The 19,889-nt window shown below is 41.5% G+C and overlaps 1 protein-coding gene across 3 annotated transcripts in view; it reads right to left on the minus strand.

Annotated features, from left to right (window-relative positions):
* Nucleotides 1–19,889, minus strand: part of LOC149167975 (uncharacterized) — a 159,849-nt gene that overhangs the window by 21,326 nt on the left and 118,634 nt on the right. The gene's annotated exons all lie outside the window — the stretch shown is intronic.

Genomic DNA, 19,889 nt, shown 5'->3' on the forward strand with positions numbered 1-19,889 from the left:
TCTTGTGTCTCTTGTGTTAGGATATTCCGACACATAGGATATAGTTAAGTTCAACTTGGTCTAGTATAGAGTTAGGTTAGAGTTAGGTAAAGTGTGTTTCTTTACCGTTGTACATTTTGTAACTTACAATCCGACGGTCACGATATGTAGTGATCCGACGGTTCACTCTCACCTCGGTATTACCGACACTTGATCTGTGGCTTGACACCCGATTGGTCCATGAGTTCTATTTAAAGCGCATGGAGGGTCATTGTTCGGAAAATCCGTGCATGAGAGAAGCTTATGTAAATTTTCATTCTTTGATTAATAAATTGCTTGTAGTACCCACGTTGGGACAGGCCGTGGACTGTTTCCCTCCTTGCACTCTGAGGGTTTTAACCACGTCAAAAATACTGGTGTATTGATTTGAGATCTGGTTGTGAGCGGTGTCCTTTTGGTATTCTTTCTGTGGAACTTACCCTGTAAATTCCTACATGGTATCAGAGCTTGGACCCAGGTTCGATTCCCCCAAGTTGCGTTTGAGGGGGGGTGTTGGAAGAATCACCGCACCTCTATAGAATCCGTAATTTCCACCCTGGGGATCCTAGTTACTGGCTTATAATGTTTACCAACACCTACGGGTTTTGATGTAACGGCAAACCTCTACATGGTATCGGAGCTATTTGAGGGCCGCGTCCGTTGGTGATCCAAATCTGAAGCCGGTAGAACTGCATGCGGCTGTCGTTTCCTAGATCTGTTGTTTCTGACTGCTTTCGGGCCGAGAGGACTGCTCTGTTGCGTTCGGAGCATCTGTTCCAGTGAGGAACCCCTTTCGTTTCACGCGAAAAGGTTTCCGGTAGCCCTAGCTGCGTCATTTTTTTCAGATCGGGAGGTATACAGTGTTTCTTTTGCAGTTTACTGTTATTTTCTCTCTGCTTATTTCGGTCTCAGTTTATTTAGCCTTTTTTTTTTAACCGGATCTATACCTTTCATTTCTGCGTATGCTCTTTGCCCTGCAACTCTGTGCGATCTGGGCAAATCAGAAACAGAAAGGAAGAATTTTTCTCATGCGTATGCTCTTTTCCCTGCACCTTAGTGTGATCTCGGAAAATCAGAAACATTAAGAAAAATATTTAGTTTTTCGGCTAAAGCTAACTTTGAGATTTTTTTTTTAAATTTCTAGTTTTTTGGCTAAAGCTAACTTCGAGCCGCAAGGTTCGTTTTTCTTTGCATATTCGTGTTGGGTTTTGTGTTTTGTGTTTTGTAGGGAAAAAGAGCTTTCTCAAGGCAAGCACGCAAACCAAGGCCCCCCCCTCTCTCTCTCTCTCTCTCTCTCTCAAATTTTTTGTATAGATCAATTGGTTCAAAGCTATTTTAAGAGAGTAGAGGTCTTGGGTTCAAGTCTCCATTTTTTGGGGGCGGATTTTTTTCATTCCCGCACATTCGCTCACTTTGCCGGCAACGTCAACAATTTTTTTCAAAAAGCCATAACTTCTTCATCCGGAAGCCTTTTTCAGAGCTGTTTTTTTTAAAACCGCCTATTTTTTCGAGATCTATCCGTTGGAACACTTACTTTCAGCATCTTCAGCTTCAGTTTTTTTTAAATGGAAAGTCCATGCCAAGTCATTCTTGACAGCACTAACTACTTCCAATGGGTAGAATACATGGAAGATTTACTTAGAAGTAAAGGACTCTTCAGAATAGCCACAAACCAAGAGAAGAAACCAAAAGATGAAGACAAGGCGACAAAATGGGAAAATAGACAAGATCAAGCACGTGGTTTGATAGGGATGTCTATTTCTCCTGATCTTAGATTCCACATTGCAGGACTTGAGACTCCTCATGAAGCATTAGAAAAACTTGCTAAAGTTTTTGGGATTAAAAATGAAATTAGAGCCCATCAACTTGAAAATGAGCTGCTTACTTTGGATCCTAATAATTTTTCTTGCATTGAAGATTTCTTGTCCAAATTCAAGACCCTTAGATATCTCTTGGAAGGTGTTAAAGTTAAGAAAGAAGATGGTAACCTTATTTATTCCATCCTTACTAAGTTGGGACCAGCCTACTCTGTATTTGTTTCCACTTTCCATTCTACAAGGGAAGCTTTCATTTGTCAAGGACAAGACTACAAGGCCCCTTCCTTTGACTCCTTTTGTGATTCCTTAATAAGAGAACAAGAAAAACTCTTACACCTTGGTCTTCTTAATCTTCGAAACTCTTCCACGAAAGTGTTTGCCGCCCAGCAGCAACCAAATTCAAAGAATCCTAAGAAGTCATATCCTCAAAAGAATGGTCCTAAACCATCTCAGCCTCAAAATGAAAGATCATTTCAGCAAAATGATAAGACCAATAAAAACAAATGGAAGAAGACTGATAGACATTGTAACTTTTGTAATCGAGATGGCCACTTAGAATCTAAATGCTTTAAGAAGATGGAAGCCTTGGAAGCCGCAATGAAGAAACATAACATCCATGTGGAGCCTACTTCAACTTCAACTTCCGGAATGGCACTTTCTGCATCTCATTGTCAATCATCTCAGTCTGGTTATGCATTAAATGTATCTTCTTCTTCTTCTCATTCTCATGAGTGGCTCATTGATTCTGGAGCCTCTTGTCACATGGCCAAAAACCAAGCCATGTTTTCTTCTTTAAATGATTGTAACACCAAAAATATATATATGGTGATGATAGATCTCTTAATGTTGTAGGGACTGGAACTGTTCATCTAGACAATGGTCAGTTTAATGATGTATTATGTGTTCCAACCTTATCCTGCAACCTTCTATCTGTCTATCAGATAACTCACTCAGGTGAAGGTAAAATTGTTGAATTTTCACCTCATGATGTTGTAATCAAGGATCTAAAAGATCCTAAACAGATTCTAGCTACTGGTCTTGCTGATGATTCCAAAAGGTTGTATCAGTTTCACAACTTTGGGTCATCCAATCTTCCCTCAGTATTTGTTGCTCATAATGATGAAGTGAGCAAACTTTGGCATGAGCGATTTGGTCACTTAAACTATCGCTCCCTTCAGCATCTATGTAAAGAAAATATGGTGACAGGTCTTCCTATGGTATCTTGCAGAGATGGTGTTTGTTCCGGATGTGTACTCGGAAAACATCATCGAGACAGTTTTGACAAACGTGCCTCTTGGCACGCCTCAGCCCCTTTACAGCTTGTGCACAGTGATTTATGTGGTCCTCTTCCTGTTGCTTCATTCTCTGGCTGCAAGTACTTCTTAACTTTCATTGATGATTTCTCCAGACGCACTTGGGTATACTTCTTAATACTCAAGAGCGAAGTATTTAACACTTTTTTGGCCTTCAAAGCCTTTGTTGAAAAACAATCTGGACATCAAATTCTTAAGCTAAGAACTGATAATGGTGGAGAATATGTTAAAAACACATTCATCAACTTTTGCACCGAAAATGGAATTCAAATGCAACATACTGTTCCATACACTCCACAACAAAATGGTGTAGCTGAAAGGAAAAATCGCACCTTAAAGGAAATGGCTAATTGTATGCTGCAATCTAAAGGACTCAGTCTTAGTTTTTGGGCCGAAGCAATTAATTGTGCAAATTATATAATCAATCGCACTCCTACTAAGGTTCTAGAGAATATCACTCCAGAAGAAGCTTGGAGTTCCATTAAACCAGATGTAAGTCACTTTCGTGTGTTTGGAAGTGAAGCATGGGCCCATATTCCAGATGAAAAGCATAAAGCTTTAGAACCTAAGGGTGAGAAATGTACTTTTGTTGGATATTCTGAAGATGTAAAAGGTTATAGACTTATTCCATTTAAGTCCAAAAATGTTATCATTAGAAGAGATGTAAAATTTGATGAAAATAAATCGGCCTGCGAGCCTAGTCCGGCGGATGTGCCACCTCTTCCTATCTCGTCTACTTTTGAAAACCTTTCTTCTTCAGATGATGAAAGCGAGGATGATAATCCTCCCCCACCTTCTCAGGATGCTCAACTTCCAAGATGGGTCCGTGCTACTCGGGATGCAGCAGGTGATCTTGCCGGTGATCCTACAGATCAGCGACGTACACGTTCTCAGTTTGAAAGAGCCTCTTCTTTATTGGCTCAAGCTCCAGTAAATCATGATCCTGACACTTTTGCAGAAGCTTCAGGCCATCCACATTGGGAAACAGCTATGAATGAAGAATATCATTCATTGATGACAAATGATACATGGGATCTTGTTCCTCTACCAAAGGGACGCAAACTTGTTAGATGTAAATGGGTTTACAGAACCAAGTATGGACCAGATGGGAAAGTTGATAAACATAAAGCCCGTCTCATTGCTAAGGGCTTTTCACAGGTTGAAGGCATTGACTACACTGAAACCTTCTCCCCTGTTGCCAAAATGAACTCTATCCGCCTTGTTCTTTCCCTTGCTGCCTCTTTAAAATGGGAAGTCCATCAGATGGATGTTAAATCTGCCTTCTTGCATGGGGACTTGCAGGAAGAAATCTATATGGAACAACCCATTGGCTTCATACAAACAGACTCCAGCCTTGTTTGTCGACTTAAGAAATCCCTTTATGGCCTCAAGCAAGCTCCTCGGGCTTGGTATGCCAAAATGGATAGCTTTCTTTTAGAATCTGGCTTTTCTAGGTGTCATTCTGACAATACTGTCTACACCAAGAAAGTGGGCAACTCTCTTATCATCCTTGTTCTTTATGTTGATGATCTTATTCTTACTGGTAGTGATCCCAACCTTATAAACCATGTGAAGTCCAGCCTTAAAAAGAAATTTGAAATGACATACTTAGGACACTTACACTATTTTCTCGGTCTTCAAGTCTTGCAATCCCAGGAGGGTATTTTCCTTTCCCAGTCCAAGTATGCTTGTGATATTCTTCGTCATTTTCACATGGAAGACTGTAAGCCAGCCCCTTCTCCCTTTCAGTCTGGAGTCAAACTTTCAATCTCTTGTACTTCTCCTGAAGTTGATGCTACCTTATACCGTCAACTTGTCGGAAAACTCTTGTATTTAACCCATACTCGTCCTGATCTTTCCTTTTGCTGTTGGCCTTGTTGCTCGTTTTATGCAAAACCCCCGTGAAAGTCATTGGAAAGCAGCTAAAAGAATACTTCGTTATGTTCGAGGTACAGTACAGTTTGGGATTCATTACAGTGCCAAAGCAGCTCCTCTGTTAGTTGGTTTCACTGATTCTGATTGGGCTGGTGACCATGATGATCGGAAGTCTACTGCCGGTTATGTCTTCAATCTTGGTTCAGGACCTATTACATGGGCTTGTAAGAAACAGGCTGCCATTTCTCTTTCGTCAGCAGAAGCAGAGTATCGTGGTGCCGTGGAAGCTAGTAAGGAAGCCTTGTGGCTTCGTCAGATCCTATCAAGAGTGCGATTGATTATATAATTTGCACAATTAATTGCTTCGGCCCAAAAACTAAGACTGAGTCCTTTAGATTGCAGCATACAATTAGCCATTTCCTTTAAGGTGCGATTTTTCCTTTCAGCTACACCATTTTGTTGTGGAGTGTATGGAACAGTATGTTGCATTTGAATTCCATTTTCGGTGCAAAAGTTGATGAATGGGTTTTTAACATATTCTCCACCATTATCAGTTCTTAGCTTAAGAATTTGATGTCCAGATTGTTTTTCAACAAAGGCTTTGAAGGCCAAAAAAGTGTTAAATACTTCGCTCTTGAGTTTTTTTAAGAAGTATACCCAAGTGCGTCTGGAGAAATCATCAATGAAAGTTAAGAAGTACTTGCAGCCAGAGAATGAAGCAACAGGAAGAGGACCACATAAATCACTGTGCACAAGCTGTAAAGGGGCTGAGGCGTGCCAAGAGGCACGTTTGTCAAAACTGTCTCGATGATGTTTTCCGAGTACACATCCGGAACAAACACCATCTCTGCAAGATACCATAGGAAGACCTGTCACCATATTTTCTTTACATAGATGCTGAAGGGAGCGATAGTTTAAGTGACCAAATCGCTCATGCCAAAGTTTGCTCACTTCATCATTATGAGCAACAAATACTGAGGGAAGATTGGATGACCCAAAGTCGTGAAACTTATACAACCTTTTGGAATCATCAGCAAGACCAGTAGCTAGAATCTGTTTAGGATCTTTTAGATCCTTGATTACAACATCATGAGGTGAAAATTCAACAATTTTACCTTCACCTGAGTGAGTTATCTGATAGACAGATAGAAGGTTGCAGGATAAGGTTGGAACACATAATACATCATTAAACTGACCATTGTCTAGATGAACAGTTCCAGTCCCTACAACATTAAGAGATCTATCATCACCAATATATATATTTTTGGTGTTACAATCATTTAAAGAAGAAAACATGGCTTGGTTTTTGGCCATGTGACAAGAGGCTCCAGAATCAATGAGCCACTCATGAGAATGAGAAGAAGAAGATACATTTAATGCATAACCAGACTGAGATGATTGACAATGAGATGCAGAAAGTGCCATTCCGGAAGTTGAAGTTGAAGTAGGCTCCACATGGATGTTATGTTTCTTCATTGCGGCTTCCAAGGCTTCCATCTTCTTAAAGCATTTAGATTCTAAGTGGCCATCTCGATTACAAAAGTTACAATGTCTATCAGTCTTCTTCCATTTGTTTTTATTGGTCTTATCATTTTGCTGAAATGATCTTTCATTTTGAGGCTGAGATGGTTTAGGACCATTCTTTTGAGGATATGACTTCTTAGGATTCTTTGAATTTGGTTGCTGTTGGGCGGCTAACGCTTTCGTGGAAGAGTTTCCAAGATTAAGAAGACCAAGGTGTAAGAGTTTTTCTTGTTCTCTTATTAAGGAATCACAAAAGGAGTCAAAGGAAGGGGCCTTGTAGTCTTGTCCTTGACAAATGAAAGCTTCCCTTGTAGAATGGAAAGTGGAAACAAATACAGAGTAGGCTGGTCCCAACTTAGTAAGGATGGAATAAATAAGGTTACCATCTTCTTTCTTAACTTTAACACCTTCCAAGAGATATCTAAGGGTCTTGAATTTGGACAAGAAATCTTCAATGCAAGAAAAATTATTAGGATCCAAAGTAAGCAGCTCATTTTCAAGTTGATGGGCTCTAATTTCATTTTTAATCCCAAAAACTTTAGCAAGTTTTTCTAATGCTTCATGAGGAGTCTCAAGTCCTGCAATGTGGAATCTAAGATCAGGAGAAATAGACCCTGTAAATTCCTACATCTTGTTTTGTGATCTTCATACACACATAATATGATAATTGCTTGATGAAAGATAAGATGATAAAAAAGTAAAAGAAGCCAACACACGCATGAGTAATTATCAAGAAAGGAGAATCAAACCCTAATATAACTACTTTGATTTTCCAACAATTGGGACTCCTCCTGTCGGTGAAAATCCGAGAAGAGAAGGGGACATAGGCTGAGCTGACAGTGTGCCTTTGTCCCAAAGTGTTGTTGTGCCTTCTACTTCTAGCCTACAAACTAGGCCTGCTAGTTTGTGCAGCAACAAAATCAATGGAAACAATTTCCCACTACCAATCAGGAATGAGTATTGACTATAGCAACCCTGTTGGGTGCCCATGCTCAATTTTAACCTTTTGGCATTCCAAGCACCTACCTATGTGATCAACCACTTCTTTGTTCATACATGGGAAAAAGTATTGTTTCTTGACTACCGAGATTTTCATTTGGTACCCTAGACGCCCAACGTAAGGTACCCTATGCATCTCACTTAGCACTGAATTTTTTAGTCCCTGAGAATTCGACACATAAATGCTGCCTTTATACAAAAGGACTCCATCTTCTCCTATTTTCTGATCCCTATACTTGGGATGCACTTTACCTTGCTATAGGTTGGTTTTATTTCCATGTATTGCTTATATGAATTTTCAACCTCTAAAATCCTGATTTTTAAATTAGATTCTAATTGTTGTACCATGCAATGCATGCACCCTTCTGTTGAGTGCATTAGTCACTTTATTCTCTTTACCCTTTTTGTGCTTAATTTCAAAATCATAATCAGCCAAAAATTCTAGCCATCTAATTTGTTTGGTGTTTAAATTTGGTTGTCCAAACAAACACATTAACCCATTGAGGTCAGTTCTTAATTCAAACCTCTTTCCCATGAGGTAATGCCTCCACATCTTCAAGGTATGTATAATGGCTACTAGCTCCAAATCGTGAGTGGCATAATTCTTTTTATGCTCTTTTAGCTTCATGGATTCATAACATATCACATGCCCAATTTTGCATGAGGACTCCTCAAAGTCATTCTTTACATGCATCTGTGCACACAAGGAAGTCTAGAATCTGAAGCATGAAGCTTCTTCCAGTTGGTGATCATAGGTGTAGACATGGGTCTACAGTCTACCATGTGAAATCTGCTCAACACATCCACAGCATACTGCCCCTACCCTAGAAATATATGCCCCTCCTCCTACCACACCTCAAGCCCCAAAAATTAATGCATCAACCAAATGTCCTTCATCTCGAACTCCATAGCAAGATCCTCCTTGCAACCACTAATCAGTCTCTTTGCACCAAGAATGAACAAGTCATCAACATACAGCACAAGAATGAGTGGATCATCGCCTACAACAATGTAGTATAGGTTCATATCTACATCACTCTTCATGAAACCGATCTGCTGCAAGTATCAATCCTCGAATACTAAAGCTCTCGGAGCTTGCTCAAGTCCGTAGAGTGCTCACCTCGACCAGCATACACGGGTCTCCCACCCAAGTACCTCAAAGCTTCGTGGCCACTCAACATACACCTCCTCCTCTATAAGTTCGTTCAGAAATGCGGTCTTCACATCCATCTGATGGATCTACCAACCCATTTCTGCAGCAATAGAAATAAGGGACAAGATAGAAGTGTGTCGAGCTACGGGAGCGAAGGTATCATCATAGTCAACTCCCTCTATCTGTGAGAACCCTCTAACCACAAACCTTGCCTTGAACTTCTCAATACTTCCATCCGCAACATGCTTGATCTTGTAGAGCCACCTGGAAGTCACAACTGACTTGCCCTCAGGGAAGCATACTTTTCCACCATAGCCTCTCTCCATACCTCCTAATTGGCAGCCTCCTCATAGCTAGTAGGCTCAGAGTCAACAATGTTGGTAGCCTTGGCTACATAACTACAAAACCGCTCAAGTAGCACACTCTCCTTGTTCACCCTCTTCGGAGGACCAACGGACTCTGCTTCCTTCAAAGTGTCTTGAAGCCACTTGCACCTCCTCTTCCGTGAAGAAGCTTCCCCATAGGGAACCTCATCCTCTGCCCCCCAATCTGGTGAACCTGGAGGTCTGCCAACTGACCTTGGTGTGCGTGTACCAGCACCTGTCCTCAAAGAACCTGTATCGACACCTGTGCATGTGTTTGCTGAAGTGCCATGTGAACTTTGTACCAATGGAATCCCTAAATAAGTGCTCGGTGAACTCGCCACTGGTGCCCCAAATGTCACTGACACAGAAGTACCTCCTGTACCAGTCGATCTAGAACCCTAAGATCCTGCTCCTTGTATCTGACCTCCCTACAGAGGAGAAGTTTGTGACTCGCTCTCATCATACTCATGTGATCTCTGATAGGTCCTCTCCTCCTTGAACTTCACATCCCTCCTAATCACCACTCTCCGTTTAGAAGGAATGAAGATCTGATAGGCCTTCGAAATCTCACTGTAACCCATAAAGATACCCTTCATTGCCATGGGTTCTAGCTTCATCCTCTGCTCCTTGGGGATATAAGAATATGTGAGACATCCAAAGATACGAAGATGTCCCTCATGAGGCTTCTCTCCAGTGAAAGCCTCCTCCAAAGTCATATTCCCCAATACTCTGTGAGGACTCCTGTTCTGAAGATAAACAGCAATATTGCAGGCCTTAGCCCACAAAAACAAAGGCAACCCCTGATCATGAATCATCACTCTAACAGACCCAACAATAGCTTTGTTCTTCCTTTCAGACACCCCATTTTGCTGGGGGTTGTAAGGAACCGTGAACTCTCTCCTAAAGCCCTCATGTGCACAGAAGTCAAAAAACCCACCATCAATGTACTCACCACCATTGTCTGACCTCAAGACCCGAATCTTCCTACCTGTCTACTTTTCGACAAGAGCTTTGAACTCTTTAAAGCGACTAAAGACCTCACCCTTGGTCTTCAGGAAATATATCCAAGCCCTCCTAGAGTAGTCATCAATGAATATAACATAATACTCATAACCACCCAAAGACACATGAGACATACGACCACTAACATCAGTATGAATCAAGTCTAGTATACCTGTAGATATGTTGTCGCTCGTTGGATATGGTAACTTGGTGTACTTTCCCAAAGCACACCCTCTACAAAACTCATAATGCTCGACACTGAAATCAAGAACTCCAGTAGTGATCTCTCTCAATACTCTCAAAGCTCCATGATGCATATGTGCCATCCTCTGGTGCCATAACTCGCACAAGTCTCTATTGTTGGTGGTACTAGTGTGAGTGCTACCAGATGTGCTACTCACCAATGCTCCTGCCGACTGAAAACTGAACCTATATACTTTCCCAAAGCGGACTCCAATCACTTTGGCCGAAGTGATGGAAGCTCCCTTGGGATGCATCAATACCTGCCCTCCTGAGAAAGTGACGGCAAACCCCTTCTCTTCCATTGCAGTCACTGAAATCAAGTTCTTCTTCATCCCCGAAATATACAAAACATCCACGACCTTCAAAGGAGGCAAAGACTCCCTCTCAAAGGTCACAGTCCCCACACCAACAGCTCTCACAATGCGGTCATCTCCTAGTACAATCTCAATATCAAGTGCCCTCTCTACAAGCTCTGAAAAGAACTCTCATGCACCTGTCATATGACGAGAAGCCCCGTTGTCTATGCACCACACATGGATGATGTACTCCTACTAAATGTAGAAGTAATAAGTGCAAAGTCCTAGTCAAACTGTGAAGCAAACTGCTCCACCTCTGCTGAAGCTGCATTACCCTTCTTCTCCTTGTTCTACCTGTCAGGACACGTAGCAGCATAGTGTCCCATCTTCTAACATGCCCAACATTTGACTTCGGACATATCTGTATCTTTCTTCTTCTTCTTCTTCTTTCCCCTAGCTGTCAAGGCTACATCCTTCTCATCTGTTATCTTCACCCCACCACTGTCAGTCTTTCGTATCTCATGTTGCACACACTCATCCTAGAATTTGTCCCAATTGGAAAGATTCTCCCTAGAGGTAACATCTCCAAAGACCTTCAAATACTTAGGAAGTCTCGCTACAGCTATCTTGACTAACTCTATGGGTGCAACTGCCTTGCCAATAGCAGTCAAATCATCACGTACTTGTTTGATCCTGCCAAGATAATGAACTACACTTTCAGCCTTTGTCATCCTGATGTTCTTCAATTGTTCTTTGAGTACCATCTTCCTACTCTCTATGAAAATTGCTGAATCTAACACATCAAAAACCCCTACTGCAATATCTGGTTTATTATCTCCTACTTGTTATTTACATTAACAAGTTATTTAATAATATAAACATCGAAATAAATACAATTGCAGCCTTCACAAACATACAAATCAGCAAATGAAATCAGCTGAGACAACACAAGGGACACCGTTATTTTTCGACAATCGTCCCCCGAAAAACCCAATTCGGGAAAACCGATGCAATATATAGAGGGTTTTATTATTAAGCAGATTCTGAATACAACTAGAGTGCGAGAAATGGCTCACCTTTCAAAGAATATCCTTAGCAGCAATACCTCTATCTGGAGACAGATATTCCGACTGATCAGCAACTAGATGAACGACCACATCGACTTTGGTTGTTCCTTGTGCTAGACAGTGTAAGTTGCTCCACGCACTCTTTGGAACTACGTCACCCTCTTAGGGACTGCGTCACCCTCTCTAGCTCTACGTCAACCAACCTGTTTCACGGGATCACCTCAGCGTAGCCTCTGAAGCCCTCTGCGTCAATTGCGTCAGCCTCTACGGCCTCTGCGTCAGCTCCTTTGGCCCTCTGCGTCCTCTACGCTGGCCTCCTTAGCCTCTGTGTCAACCCTTGCTGCCTCTGCATCAGCCTTCCTAGGCTCTGCGCTGCCTCTTCCGACACTCTGTTGCCTCTCTAATATGTATTCCTCGGCCTCCTGCCGAGCTACCCCTCACTGCAACTGATCACTTGTTCGATTTCCTCAGCAAACCTCGCCACAAAAAATCGGACTGACTGATCTCTCTTGGTGTCTTAGTGTGTCTCCAACTGACCCTCAAACTCCCCTTATACTTTTCCTGTTGACGATTCAATGGTCGAGATTAAGTCCTTAATCAACAGTTAAGATTAGATCTGCCTTGATCCTCGTTATTTAGCACTTTCTCACCCATATTATATTAATACACATTAATGTTTTCATTTTCCTAAGTTTAGACTTAGGGTCTCATTAAAAATATTAATTATTTTAATACCTCTCCATTCGGATGGAATTTCCCCAAACGATTTTTGGGTCTTGGAGATCTCATGTGCCTTAGCCTCTCCACCAATTTTCATGGCTAGATCACATTCAATGCTACCAAAATTCAACATTCCCTCTTAGCGAGGAATGTGCTATAGTAATGCTTCACCATAGAAACATCACACTAATCCTCCGCATCGGTACCTGTGTTGATGCTTGGCCTGCTGCCTTACATCCACCGCATTGTTACTTCCTATACTCCTGCCCATGACACTGCCACTGCCACTTCTACATTTGTACTGCAGCTCCCTCTCAACATGCTGCATCATGATGCCCATAGCACTGCCACTACTAACTGTTGCACTGCAACTCAGTTACCAAGAAGTAACTAACTTCTCCCAACCACTGACATCCCGATCAGTCTGGAAGCCTCGTGATGCTGAAGTTGCCTCTGCTGCTAACCCGTGCTCCCTCTGCTACCACTCTGTTGTTGCAACCTCTTTTGTGCCTCTCGCACTACTACAACCTCTACTACGCTACTACAGAACTCTGCACTCTAACCCTGCCTTGCTGCTCCACCACACTTTGCTCCACCCGACACTTGTCATCATGTTATTGTTGTCAAAGGCTCCCATAGCCAGATGTGATCCAAGAGTTTGGGCACCTCAAGGATCCTACCCCTAGTATGTAGTCCTCCTGACTACAACTCGATTTCTCCCAACCTCTTCTCTAGAGGTGCATGGGCACTCACGGCACAATCATCATTTGTCTCGACATCCTTCTTCGCCTTAGCTGGAGCTATCTTTGAATCGGAAGCTTCTCCCTTGCCTTTCTTCCTGGGGCACTGAGATGCATAATGTCTCAGCTCCCCAAAGTTGAAGCACTTGACCTTGGATATGTCCTTCTTCTTCCCCTTCCCTTGTTGTCCCACAGAGGCTAGAGCCACATCCTCCTCCCCCTCTTTCTTGACTCGAACTCCCTTACCACTACTCCCTGCCTTGGTCAACCTCCTGATCTCTTCCTGTCAAAGAGCTGCCCACATCTCTTCCCAACTAGGGAGAGTCACTTCCCCAAGATCCTTTGGACAAACGTCTCCCAGTCCTCGGAGACTGCATTCAGAGCAGTCCTGACCATAAACTCTGGATCCGGTATAGACCCCACGGAAGTAAGCTAGTTGTGAATTCCTTGCAACCTAAGGAGGAAGTGATCTATTTCCTCTCCTTTCTACATCTAATATGACCTCAGCTGATTCTCCAATAACATCTTCCGCTGCACAGAAGAGCCCCGGTATAAGGTCGTCAGCGTCTCCCACATCTCCCTTTGTTGTTGACTTCTCAGCAATATGTGGTATGACATGATCGTTGACCCCGTCTAGGATCATGCATTTCGCCTTCGCCATGGCCGCCTCACACTTCTCATTTTCATTCGAGTCCACTAGGACAGCTACTATTTTCAAGGCATAGTCTTTGATGTGATGTTTATCCAAGATTGCCAAGATCCTGGCCTTCTAGATGACAAAATTGGAAGCCCCGTCCAATCTGTCATGATCCCTCAATCCGTTCACTACCATCTTTGCTCCTCTTTTAGACTCCCTCTGAGTCTTGACTTCCCTCCTGGAAATCAGCCAACTGTCGAATCACTCCTCTCCAATCCCCCTTTGTTATTGTAACTCGGATCTGGATTTCTTGGCTAGAAATCCATCAAGATAGTGCTTCCCTCTACCTTGGTTCCGTCTCCTTATACATTTTCTGCTCAAACAGAAACAGGGACCCACTAGCTCCTCAAATCGCAATCTGCACAGCTCCCTTAAGCCCCGACAACTGAAAAATCTGAGCTCTTCTGGGTCTGCACAGATCAGCTCCTCCTGGCCTCAGAATCAATCCTTCCTGACTGAGAAAGATGATTGGGCATTGCGTAGGCCTGATCTGCCCCTCCTCTGCCTCTGCACTGGCTCTCCTCCTAGCTCATAACACTGACGCAGGCTCTGCGTGAGCCTCTACATCACCCTCTTAGCAATGCATCACTCCTCTTCTTGCCTCTTCAGCTCTGCAGCAGCATTGTCTCTCGAGATAGCCACTTCACTACTGCAAATCCTCAGATTTCTCTTGCTGGTGTCTTCAGTCCTCCTTGATCTGCAATCGCTCTAATACAATGTGAAAATTCCTGAATCTAACACATCAAAAACCCCTACTGCAATATCTGGTTTATTATCTCCTACTTGCTATTTACATTAACAAGTTATTTAATAACATAAACATCGAAATAAACACAATTGCAGCCTTCACAAACATACAGATCAGCAACTAAAATAAGCTAAGACAACACAAGGGACACCGTTATTTTTGGACAATTGTCCCAGGAAAAACCCAATTCGAGAAAACCAGTGCATCATATAGAGGGTTTTATTATTAAGCAGATTTTGAATACAACTAGGGTGTCAGAAATGGCTCACCCTTCAGAGAATATCCTTAGCAGCAATACCTCTATCCGAAGACAGATATTCTAGCTGATCAGCAACTTGATGAACGATCCCACAGCAACTCTGGTTATTCCTTGTGCTTGACAGCGAAAGCTGCTCCACGCACTCTCTGGAACTATGTCACCCTCTTCGGGACTACGTCACCCTCTCTGACTCTGCGTCAGCCAATCAGCTCTCAGTCTATCCCACTGGATCACCTCAGCGCAGCCTCTGAAGCCCTCTACATCAACTGCGTCAGCCTCTACGGCCTTTGCATCAGCTCCTTTGGCCTTTTGCGTCCTCTGCGCTGGCCTCCTTAGCCTCTGCGTCAACCCTTGTTGCCTCTGCGTCAGCCTTACTAGGCTCTGCACTGCCTCTTCCAAAACTCTGTTGCCTCTCTGATATGTATTCCTCAGCCTCTTGCCGAGCTTCCCCTCACTACAACTGATCACTTGTTCAATTTCCTCAACAAACCTCGCCCCAGAAAATCGAACTGACTGATTTCTCTTGGTGTCTTGGTGTGTCTCCAACTGATCCTCAAGCCTTCTCTTATACTTTTCTTGTTGACGATTCAACGGCCGAGATTAAGCCCCTAATCAACGACTAAAATTAGATCTGGCTTGATCCTCGTTATTTAGAAATTTCTCACCCATATTATATTAATACACATTAATATTTTAGTTTTCCTAAACTTAGGGTCTCATTAAAAATATTAATTATTTTAATATCTCTCCATCTGGGTGGAATTTCCCCAAACGATTTCAGGGTCTTGGAGATCTCATGCGCCTTAGCCTCTCCACCAATTTTCATGGCTAGAGCACGTCCGATGCTACCAAAAATCAACACTCTCATTGGTACTCTAATAGAGAGTGGTTAGAGTTGTCCACATCTGATATGCATATGTGTTTCCTCTCACCTGAGGAACCACATGATCCTTCAGACTGTCCATCAAAATCTTTTTTGCCTTTGCATTATTTTTTGTGAATTCAACAAGTTCATCTGCAACAGTAAGAGGTACAACCACTTGCCGCACTATGTCCCAAACTATTGCCTCCTCAAACACTATTTGAATTTTATCCTTCCAAACGGCATAGTTGGATATCCCATCCAGTTTGTCCTCTATCCTTAAGAACATGGCCATGACTGCTGTCCAAAATTTACAAAACCAAGAAAATGGAGAAATGAACTTTCCAGCACACCTTGATGTCCCAAAAGTTCAATCTGTGTGAAATTTCACCTTACTGTCCCAAAATATCAGTTTGTTGTCCAAAATGAGTTTGCTATCCAAAAATTCAGTTTGTTGTCCAAATCATTGTTTGTTGTCCCAAACTATTGGCTATTGTTCATACTGCAATTTTCAGCCTGTAGCTCCGATACCATGTTGAAATTTGATGACGAAAAAGTTTCATGCAATCCCAACCCGGTTTTAATTTCACCTTATCACCCCCATACAGTTAAATGCCCTTTCCCATAAACATACATTCAACATATAGAATTTTGGAAATGAAATTTTCAGATTAAAACACATGGGACTGTCAACACATGTTGAAAATAAATATGGACATAAACAGACCAGCGACACATAAAAATACACACAAATTTTTGGTCAACTTAGACCCAGGCAAAACCCCTTCAATCTTCTCCGGGAAAAACCTATTAGAGAGCTCTTCAAATTTATTTATCTTTCAAGTTCAGGAAAAATAAATTTGCAGACAAAACAAAACAGTGAAATACAACTTATCTCTTCAGCCCAAAACTCCTTGAAAACCGTGCCCACTTTGCCTCGATTTCCATGCCCACTTGAAGCTGAAAATGTACTATACGAATACAGACTGTATTGTACGGATTTTCATACCGTTGTATGGATTTTGTAAAAAAAATCTCAAAAACTTCTCTTGAATGGCGTGCAGCTCACAGCATTAAATGTTGTTCATATTGTACCTTCTGTTGTCTTCTATGCCTTGATTTCCTTGCCCAGTTGTGCCTAGAAATCACTCTTTCATCTTGCTACAACAAATTTCTCCTTCAAAACTTTTCTCCAGCTCGTAGCCTCCTTTCTCTAATCTTCTCATGAAGAATGAATGTAGTCTCTCTTTTATTTTCCCCCTTTTGTTTCCCTAAATGACTTTTGGCCAACCCTAAGATCTAATGGCTCAGATTCATTTAGATCAAAGGATGAGAACAAATGTGCATTTAATTCTCTCTTTCTATTTTTTAACTCATCCATTAAAGAAAGTACCCACATTGTACTTTATGCCTAAAGTCACTTTATAATTTAACATTGAATTTACCACTTATAAAGTCACTTTCACTTTATAAAGTCACACTTAGGAAAAGAATTATTTTGGACACTTTTCCCTAGGTAGAGACTAACCCATGGGAAAACACTTGTCCAAGGTACATTAAAAATCAATACAATTATCCTCAGTATAGGTTCACCTGTTAACAACCTCTTTAAATGTTGAAGGGCCTCTTTACATTTATGGGACCATTCAACTTCACACCTTTCATTTGCAAAGAAGTTATAGGATGGGCTATCCTCGAGAACCCTCTAATAAATCTTCTGTTATAGCCTTCTAAACCCATGAAAGACCTTACCTCTGTCACACTTTTAGTGTTGGCCACTCTTTGATTTCTTTAATCTTCTTTGGCTCTACTGCTATCCCCTCCTCTGAAATAATGCGTCCCAAATAATGAATTGTTCTCTGATAGAATGAACACTTACTCAACTTGGAATATGATTGATGTCCTCCGCGTACCTGTAGCACCATCATTAAATGTTGTTCATGCTCTTCCTCAAATTTGGAATATATAAGGATATCATCCTAAAACACAATAACTTATCCAAATAATTCTAGAAGATACCATTCATGAGGCACATGAAAACACCTGGTGCATTAGATAACTGAATGGCACCACTACGAACTCATAATGCCCACATCGAGTTTGAAATGGTGTCTTACTAAAGTCTTATTCCTTAATCCTTACCTAATGATACCCTAACCTAAGATCAATTTTAGAAAATACCTTAGCTCCCTTGAGCTAGTCAAACAAATCATCTATTCTGGGCAATGGATATTTGTCCTTCACTATGAATTTGTTCAGCTGACGAAATTTAATGCACAGTCTCATTGTACCATCCTTCTTTTTGACAAATAAGACCGGGGCACCCCACGGTGGTACACATAGGCGTATATACCCTTTTCTTAAGAGATCTTCTCGCTGCATTTGAAATTATTCCAGTTCTATTGTGCTCATCTTGTATGGTGTTTTGGAAAATGGTGCAACTCCACGTACCAAGTCTATAGAGAATTCAGTGTCTTTTCTAGGCGACAACCCTAGAATTTCGACAAACACGTCTTCAAATTCCTTAAGTACTAGGTGGTCCTCTAGACTTGGTACCTGATCCTCAACCATCTCCTCCATGTGGACTGTATAAATTTGGCACCCTTTTTTGAAATTCGTTTTCAGTTGCATAGTTGATATTTTCCTAACAGAGATTGGCCTTAGTATTTCTTGCACCTTTGCCTTACTGCCCTTCTTCATCCATACAAGTAAATGTTTTGTTGTAACAGTCTAATATTTCATGATTCTTTTCCGACCAATCCATGACAATTAGGCAATCATATGACCCAGTGGTATTATATTTAAATCTGCATTTGTATCCAACCCATTCATATTGATGGAACATTCCTTCAACAGTTCAATTATTCTTCTTTTAGCTCTTTTAGTTAATGAACTAACGAAGCCCTACTCAACCAACTTAGGATCAATGTCATTATGACTAGCTCCAGGATCAATTAAAATGGCAATGAGATGATTATTTAACTTACCTTCCACTTCGACCATGTGTCCCTAATGTTCAGCCCACATGTTGTCAAATGTTGCATAAATTATGGGCATGCTTCTACCCACATCCTCCACTATATCAGATCCTTGGATGTGATGTACAATCTTCATTTTTTATTCTTTGTGTGGACAATCCCTATACCTGTGCTCTTCATCACAACCCCAGCACCTAATGGGTTGAAATCTTGGTTTCTTGCTCAATGAATCAGCCCACTTTGGTTCACTATGAATTGGTTGTGTTTGTTGTTTTTGCGTGAGAATCATTTTTAAAAGATGATGGTTTGAACCCCTTCTTCCTTTGTTCCATCTTGCTTCTTTTCCTGTCATCCCAAGTCCTTTGGAGACTGACTTATTTTTACCCTGCTCATAGAGGTATTTTGCCTTCCTCATAGCTTCATCAAACATCTTTGGTTCATCCAATTTAATTCTATCACCATAGAATGGTGGTAATCCACTCACAAACCCCTATATCTTTAGCTTTTGGTCTCTGATAAAGTCTACATAGCTCAGTAGCTCAGTGAATTTACTACCATATTCTTCCATTGTCATGTTCCCCAACTTATGTTCGGAAAACTCCTACATTTTCCTTTCATAATAATGTTTAGACAAGTACTTCCTTTCGAAGTACTTTCTAAATTTTCTCCATGAAATCTTCTATTTGTCTAGATGTTTAACTTCTTTGAGTTGCTCACACCATAAATTTGCTTTCCCCTTCAAGTGATATATGGAAATTCGTGCCTCTAAATTGGAGGAATAATCATGCAGTTGAAGGTACTTTCTCATTTCCAACAGCAAATGTGGCTTTATCTTTCTTAGTTCCCCTTGTAAACCATCCAAGTTTGGTCTTCATATTGGTCGCCTTACTGGTGACATGCTTGAACTACTTTCTAACCCTGAGGAAACATGGACTCTCGTAGTGGATTTCCTTGATGCATGATGAGGCTGCCCAACAGCACTCCTGGAGTTTCATGAACCTCCAACGTTTCTTCCCTTAACTCCTAAGTCATGTTCCTCTTCTTTTCCAAAATCAGACCCCTAGTCTATTCTCATATGTAATTTATTCAAGCTCTGTAAAATTTGAGTATTGATTTGTTTTTGTTCTCTTGTCAATCTCTCATTATCAGCTTTATAGTTGAGCACCTCCATTTGGAGACTCCTCATGGTCTCTTCCAATCCTCTATCCTCTAG

The sequence above is a fragment of the Pinus tabuliformis genome, chromosome 5_1 (genome assembly GCF_031772625.1).
Source record: "Pinus tabuliformis cultivar Carrire ecotype Pingquan chromosome 5_1, CPIR1, whole genome shotgun sequence".
Taxonomy (NCBI): domain Eukaryota; kingdom Viridiplantae; phylum Streptophyta; class Pinopsida; order Pinales; family Pinaceae; genus Pinus; species Pinus tabuliformis.